Below are 9033 nucleotides of genomic sequence, written 5' to 3'. Positions count from 1 at the left end.
GACAAATCCACGTCAATAGTTCTAACCCTCTCCACACCTATCCCCTGCCTAACATAAATCCTATCCAACCTTGCTTCATAACTCCCCTGCACATAGGTGTGGTCCACCTGATACCCCCCCCTGCTGACCACATCAACCACCCCCACATCTCGTAAAGCATCCCTTAAAACACTCAACACACACCCCACACCCCTAGGTATCAATCTCCATGCCTAATCACACAATTCCAATCTCCTCCAACTATCGAAATAGCAGGTAAACCCCTTAGATTGTAGAACAACACGTCCCTAACAAAGTCTGCTTTTACCCTCATATTACTAATTGCAGGCATATAAACCCCCACAAAACATACCCTACTCTCCCTCCAATACCCATCCACCTGAACAACCCTCCCCCCTCCTCCCACCCCATGACGTGCAACGGGCTGGTCTCCTTTACCAAAACAGCAACTTCTCCCTTAAAATGCAAAGCCAAACTTACAAACATCTTATATCCCCTCAATTGCAACTCACAATCTGACCTATGGTTATGCTATTGCAAGAAACAAACGTCCACATCATACCTTCTCAAAAACCACTCCAACCATACCCTTTTGACTTCATTCTTGAGACCATTAACGTTTAGAGTCACACACCTGAATGTTCAAGGAAAGGTGGCTTACCTCTGTGCCGCTGTGGCTTGCTCACACTCCCTTTTAAGCTGCTCACACTCTCCTTACCATTCTTCTTAATCATATCCCCCACCCCCCTGACCCTCCCCACCCGATTTCCCCTGTGCACCCCCCCTGTAGTGGTCTTCCATACCACATCTTCCCATGCCTTCTTACCTGGTCTCTGCCCAGGTGTCAATACTTCATCCAATTCAGACGACCCTGCAGTCCGCTTCCTAGAGCTACCACCCAAACTCATCTCTTCCTCAGGTACATCCTCCCGATGTACCTCAGCTACCACAACTGTTTCCTGGCCTCGCTCATCCAATACTTCCACCTTCTCACGCAGCCCTTCCATCTGCTGCACATCACTGGACCTTCCCTCCAGGTCCTCTCCGGCCAAAGCGTCCTCCAAGAAATCCTGTAGCACAGACTCCAATAACACCTCCTGCATCGACATTGCCCCTTCCTCCACCACCACAGGCCTTGGTGGAGCCTCACTAGCCTCCTCCGGGAGTGTGACACACGTCCCCAACAGGTCCCCCTCCTTCTCCACCTCCTCACTCCAGAGAGCCGTCCCATTCCTCGCCATCACCACCGTACTCAACTGTCGGTCCTCCTCCAAAAGGGTTGGCACACCTGGGGCAGCTCTACGTACACATTGCGCCGCCATGTGCTCGTACGAGTCACAAAGACAGCACGTCCTCCTTTGCCCCGCGTAATGCACATAGACCTGAGTTCTGTTTCCATTCAACAGAACATATGAAGGTATAGGCCTCTTCAGTGTCATCTTGAGGGTGTAGGAACCTTCCGGGAGGCCTTCATATGGGCCATCCCTCCATACCCCTCCTCGAGCCTCATGAACGACACCGTAGTTGTTGAAGACGTCCTCTATCCCAAACTTCGTCGCCTCAAACGGTACATTCCTTACCCGAACCCATGTGTAGTATGTAGACACATCATGTATACACACCTCCACCATCGAGTTAAGGCACATCCGTCGTTCCTGGTACTCAGCAACCACACTACTGTAGAAACTGGCCCTCGTAAACATCACAAAGACTCTTCTCAACCCATTGAGGGCAACACCATACAGCTCCTCATTAGGGATGCCGTAGAGATCCCTAATAATAGCTGGAAGGAGCACATTCATCATAGCAGTGCACAATGATCCCCGTATCAGCTCGATGCACACAGTGTTAACCCTCCTGCCCGCACGATTCGCCATCTTGGAACACTGAAAACTGCGCAGAAGTCAGTTGAATCAGGAGCTACTGCGCAGCCTGTCTGCACGGCCCAAAAGCGATGCGAACAATCAGCCTTAGAGAGTATTTATAGAATTACCAGGTGATATCTGTGGACTCACCGCCTACACTGGTCAACTGTGGGCCGGAGTCATCGCATGCTGTTTTAGTGGGACACTACATGAAGAAAAGGTTGGAGTGTGACACTGAACTGGGCTAGGACCGTAGTGTGATACTTAACCAAGTATGACAGAGTGTAACACTGAGATATGCTATAGGACCGTAGTGGAACACTGAGAAGAAAAGGGTGTTGTGTGACACTAAAGAAGTTACAGTTGTAGTGTACATTGAATAGTGTCATGTGACTGGCCTCGAGAAAGACGCTGTGTGAGTGTGTCGCAGGGTGTCAAGGGTGACACAGTAGTGTATAACGCAGAGAAAAGGGTGTCGTGTGACACGGAGAGTAGGAGCGTCATTACGCAGAGAAAAGGTTGTCAAGGGACACAGTTGAGATGGAGCGCCATTACACGGATAAGTGTGGTGTGAGACAAAGGGAGCGTCACAACAAGGATATGTGTCGTGTGAGACACAGAGCATCATAAGGGTGTCATGAGACACGAAGTTGATTGTAATTTATTATTGTAAATGTTATTTATAATTTATTATTTTAGCATTTATATATATATATATATATATATATATATATATATATATATATATATATATATATATATATATATATATATATATATATATATATATGCAAAACAACCACTCTGAAAGAATAGAGAAATTCCAAGCGCTTTCGTGACTACTCACATTATCAGTTCCTTGATAATGTGAGTAGTCACGAAAGCGCTTGGAATTTCTCTATTCTTTCAGAGTGGTTGTTTTGCATATTTTGAAATCACCTGTTTACTGTGATCTTATTGCATATATAATATATATATATATAATATATATATAATATATATATATATATATATATATATATATATATATATATATATATATATATATATATATATATATATATATATATATCTATATATATATATATATATATATATATATATATATACATATATATATATATATATATGTATATATATATATATATATATATATATATATATATATATATACATATATATATATATATATATATATATATATATATATATATATATATATATATATATATATATATATATATATGTGTGCATATAATATATATATATATATATATATATATATATATATATATATATATATATATATATATATATATATATATATATATTATATGCAATAAGATCACAGTAAACAGGTGATTTCAAAATATGCAAAACAACCACTCTGAAAGAATAGAGAAATTCCAAGCGCTTTCGTGACTACTCACATTATCAAGGAACTGATAATGTGAGTAGTCACGAAAGCGCTTGGAATTTCTCTATTCTTTCAGAGTGGTTGTTTTGCATATATTATATATATATATATATATATATATATATATATATATATATATATATATATATATATATATATATATATATATATATATACATATGTATATATAGTATGTAGTAGGTTGGTAGACAGCAACCACCCAGGGAAGTACTACCGTCCTGCCAGATGACTGTGAAACAAAAACCTGTAACTGTTTTGCATGATGGTAGGATTGCTGGTTTCTTTTTCTGTCTCATAAACACGCTAGATAACAGGGATATCTTGCTACTCCTACTTACACTTTGGTCACACTTCACAGACACGCACATGCATATATATATATATACATACATCTAGGTTTTTCTCCTTTTTCTAAATAGCTCTTGTTCTTTTTTATTTCTTCTCTTGTCCATGGGGAAGTGGAAAAGAATCTTTCCTCCGTAAGCCATGCGTGTCGTATGAGGCGACTAAAATGCCGGGAGCAATGGGCTAGTAACCCCTTCTCCTGTATACATTTACTAAAAAAGAGAAGAAGAAAAACTTTATAAAACTGGGGTGCTTAAATGTGCGTGGATGTAGTGCGGATGACAAGAAACAGATGATTGCTGATGTTATGAATGAAAAGAAGTTGGATATCCTGGCTCTAAGCGAAACAAAGCTGAAGGGGGTAGGAGAGTTTCAGTGGGGGGAAATAAATGGGATTAAATCTGGAGTATCTGAGAGAGTTAGAGCAAAGGAAGGGGTAGCAGTAATGTTAAATGATCAGTTATGGAAGGAGAAAAGAGAATATGAATGTGTAAATTCAAGAATTATGTGGATTAAAGTAAAGGTTGGATGCGAGAAGTGGGTCATAATAAGCGTGTATGCACCTGGAGAAGAGAGGAATGCAGAGGAGAGAGAGAGATTTTGGGAGATGTTAAGTGAATGTATAGGAGCCTTTGAACCAAGTGAGAGAGTAATTGTGGTAGGGGACCTGAATGCTAAAGTAGGAGAAACTTTTAGAGAGGGTGTGGTAGGTAAGTTTGGGGTGCCAGGTGTAAATGATAATGGGAGCCCTTTGATTGAACTTTGTATAGAAAGGGGTTTAGTTATAGGTAATACATATTTTAAGAAAAAGAGGATAAATAAGTATACACGATATGATGTAGGGCGAAATGACAGTAGTTTGTTGGATTATGTATTGGTAGATAAAAGACTGTTGAGTAGACTTCAGGATGTACATGTTTATAGAGGGGCCACAGATATATCAGATCACTTTCTAGTTGTAGCTACACTGAGAGTAAAAGGTAGATGGGATACAAGGAGAATAGAAGCATCAGGGAAGAGAGAGGTGAAGGTTTATAAACTAAAAGAGGAGGCAGTTAGGGTAAGATATAAACAGCTATTGGAGGATAGATGGGCTAATGAGAGCATAGGCAATGGGGTCGAAGAGGTATGGGGTAGGTTTAAAAATGTAGTGTTAGAGTGTTCAGCAGAAGTTTGTGGTTACAGGAAAGTGGGTGCAGGAGGGAAGAGGAGCGATTGGTGGAATGATGATGTAAAGAGAGTAGTAAGGGAGAAAAAGTTAGCATATGAGAAGTTTTTACAAAGTAGAAGTGATGCAAGGAGGGAAGAGTATATGGAGAAAAAGAGAGAGGTTAAGAGAGTGGTGAAGCAATGTAAAAAGAGAGCAAATGAGAGAGTGGGTGAGATGTTATCAACAAATTTTGTTGAAAATAAGAAAAAGTTTTGGAGTGAGATTAACAAGTTAAGAAAGCCTAGAGAACAAATGGATTTGTCAGTTAAAAATAGGAGAGGAGAGTTATTAAATGGAGAGTTAGAGGTATTGGGAAGATGGAGGGAATATTTTGAGGAATTGTTAAATGTTGATGAAGATAGGGAAGCTGTGATTTCGTGTATAGGGCAAGGAGGAATAACATCTTGTAGGAGTGAGGAAGAGCCAGTTGTGAGTGTGGGGGAAGTTCGTGAGGCAGTAGGTAAAATGAAAGGGGGTAAGGCAGCCGGGATTGATGGGATAAAGATAGAAATGTTAAAAGCAGGTGGGAATATAGTTTTGGAGTGGTTGGTGCAATTATTTAATAAATGTATGGAAGAGGGTAAGGTACCTAGGGATTGGCAGAGAGCATGCATAGTTCCTTTGTATAAAGGCAAAGGGGATAAAAGAGAGTGCAAAAATTATAGGGGGATAAGTCTGTTGAGTGTACCTGGTAAAGTGTATGGTAGAGTTATAATTGAAAGAATTAAGAGTAAGACGGAGAATAGGATAGCAGATGAACAAGGAGGCTTTAGGAAAGGTAGGGGGTGTGTGGACCAGGTGTTTACAGTGAAACATATAAGTGAACAGTATTTAGATAAGGCTAAAGAGGTCTTTGTGGCATTTATGGATTTGGAAAAGGCGTATGACAGGGTGGATAGGGGGGCAATGTGGCAGATGTTGCAAGTGTATGGTGTAGGAGGTAGGTTACTGAAAGCAGTGAAGAGTTTTTACGAGGACAGTGAGGCTCAAGTTAGAGTATGTAGGAAAGAGGGAAATTTTTTCCCAGTAAAAGTAGGCCTTAGACAAGGATGTGTGATGTCACCGTGGTTGTTTAATATATTTATAGATGGGGTTGTAAGAGAAGTAAATGCGAGGGTCTTGGCAAGAGGCGTGGAGTTAAAAGATAAAGAATCACACACAAAGTGGGAGTTGTCACAGCTGCTCTTTGCTGATGACACTGTGCTCTTGGGAGATTCTGAAGAGAAGTTGCAGAGATTGGTGGATGAATTTGGTAGGGTGTGCAAAAGAAGAAAATTAAAGGTGAATACAGGAAAGAGTAAGGTTATGAGGATAACAAAAAGATTAGGTGATGAAAGATTGAATATCAGATTGGAGGGAGAGAGTATGGAGGAGGTGAACGTATTCAGATATTTGGGAGTGGACGTGTCAGCGGATGGGTCTATGAAAGATGAGGTGAATCATAGAATTGATGAGGGAAAAAGAGTGAGTGGTGCACTTAGGAGTCTGTGGAGACAAAGAACTTTGTCCTTGGAGGCAAAGAGGGGAATGTATGAGAGTATAGTTTTACCAACGCTCTTATATGGGTGTGAAGCGTGGGTGATGAATGTTGCAGCGAGGAGAAGGCTGGAGGCAGTGGAGATGTCATGTCTGAGGGCAATGTGTGGTGTGAATATAATGCAGAGAATTCGTAGTTTGGAAGTTAGGAGGAGGTGCGGGATTACCAAAACTGTTGTCCAGAGGGCTGAGGAAGGGTTGTTGAGGTGGTTCGGACATGTAGAGAGAATGGAGCGAAACAGAATGACTTCAAGAGTGTATCAGTCTGTAGTGGAAGGAAGGCGGGGTAGGGGTCGGCCTAGGAAGGGTTGGAGGGAGGGGGTAAAGGAGGTTTTGTGTGCGAGGGGCTTGGACTTCCAGCAGGCATGCGTGAGCGTGTTTGATAGGAGTGAATGGAGACAAATGGTTTTTAATACTTGACGTGCTGTTGGAGTGTGAGCAAAGTAACATTTATGAAGGGATTCAGGGAAACCGGCAGGCCGGACTTGAGTCCTGGAGATGGGAAGTACAGTGCCTGCACTCTGAAGGAGGGGTGTTAATGTTGCAGTTTAAAAGCTGTAGTGTAAAGCACCCTTCTGGCAAGACAGTGATGGAGTGAATGATGGTGAAAGTTTTTCTTTTTCGGGCCACCCTGCCTTGGTGGGAATCGGCCAGTGTGATAATAATAAAAATATATATATATATATATATATATATACATATATATATATATATATATATATATATATATATATATATATATATATATATATATATATATATATATATATATATATATATATATATATATATATATATATATATATATATATATATATATATATATATATATATATGTATGTATATATATATATATATATATATATATATATATATATATATATATATATATATATATATATATATATATATATATATATATATATATATATATATATATATATATATATATATATATATATATATATATATATATATATATATATATATATATATATATATATATATATATATATATATATATATATATATATGTATATATATATATATATATATATATATATATATACATATACATATATATATATATATATATATATATATATAAATATATATATATAGATATATATATATATATATATAGATATATATATATATATATATATATATATATATAGATATATATATATATATTATATATATATAATATATATATATATATATATATATATATTTTTTTTTTTTTTTCAACAAGTCGGCCGTCTCCCACCGAGGCAGGGTGACCCAAAAAAAAGAAAGAAAATCCCCAAAAAGAAAATACTTTCATCATCATTCAACACTTTCACCACACTCGCACATTATCACTGTTTTTGCAGAGGTGCTCAGAATACAACAGTCTAGAAGCATACACACATAAAGATACACAACATATCCCTCCAAACTGCCAATATCCCAAACCCCTCCTTTAAAGTGCAGGCATTGTACTTCCCATTTCCAGGACTCAAGTCCGACTATATGAAAATAACCGGTTTCCCTGAATCCCTTCACTAAATATTACCCTGCTCACACTCCAACAGATTGTCAGGTCCCAAGTACCATTCGTCTCCATTCACTCCTATCTAACACGCTCACGCACGCTTGCTGGAAGTCCAAGCCCCTTACCCACAAAACCTCCTTTACCCCCTCTCTCCAACCCTTTCGAGGACGACCCCTACCCCGCCTTCCTTCCCCTATAGATTTATATGCTTTCCATGTCATTCTACTTTGATCCATTCTCTCTAAATGACCAAACCACCTCAACAACCCCTCTTCTGCCCTCTGACTAATACTTTTATTAACTCCACACCTTCTCCTAATTTCCACACTCCGAATTTTCTGCATAATATTTACACCACACATTGCCCTTAAACAGGACATCTCCACTGCCTCCAACCGTCTCCTCGCTGCTGCATTTACCACCCAAGCTTCACACCCATATAAGAGTGTTGGTACTACTATACTTTCATACATTCCCTTCTTTGCCTCCATAGATAACGTTTTTTGACTCCACATATACCTCAACGCACCACTCACCTTTTTTCCCTCATCAATTCTATGATTAACCTCATCCTTCATAAATCCATCCGCCGACACGTCAACTCCCAAGTATCTGAAAACATTCACTTCTTCCATACTCCTCCTCCCCAATTTGATATCCAATTTTTCTTTATCTAAATCATTTGACACCCTCATCACCTTACTCTTTTCTATGTTCACTTTCAACTTTCTACCTTTACACACATTCCCAAACTCATCCACTAACCTTTGCAATTTTTCTTTAGAATCTCCCATAAGCACAGTATCATCAGCAAAAAGTAACTGTGTCAATTCCCATTTTGAATTTGATTCCCCATAATTTAATCCCACCCCTCTCCCAAACACCCTAGCATTTACTTCCTTTACAACCCCATCTATAAATATATTAAACAACCATGGTGACATTACACATCCCTGTCTAAGACCTACTTTTACCGGGAAGTAGTCTCCCTCTCTTCTACACACCCTAACCTGAGCCTCACTATCCTCATAAAAACTCTTTACAGCATTTAATAACTTACCACCTATTCCATATACTTGCAACATCTGCCACATTGCTCCTC

This window comes from Cherax quadricarinatus, chromosome 96, assembly GCF_038502225.1.
Source record: "Cherax quadricarinatus isolate ZL_2023a chromosome 96, ASM3850222v1, whole genome shotgun sequence".
In the NCBI taxonomy this organism is placed as follows: Eukaryota; Metazoa; Arthropoda; class Malacostraca; order Decapoda; family Parastacidae; genus Cherax; species Cherax quadricarinatus.
This window is presented reverse-complemented; position numbering follows the sequence as displayed.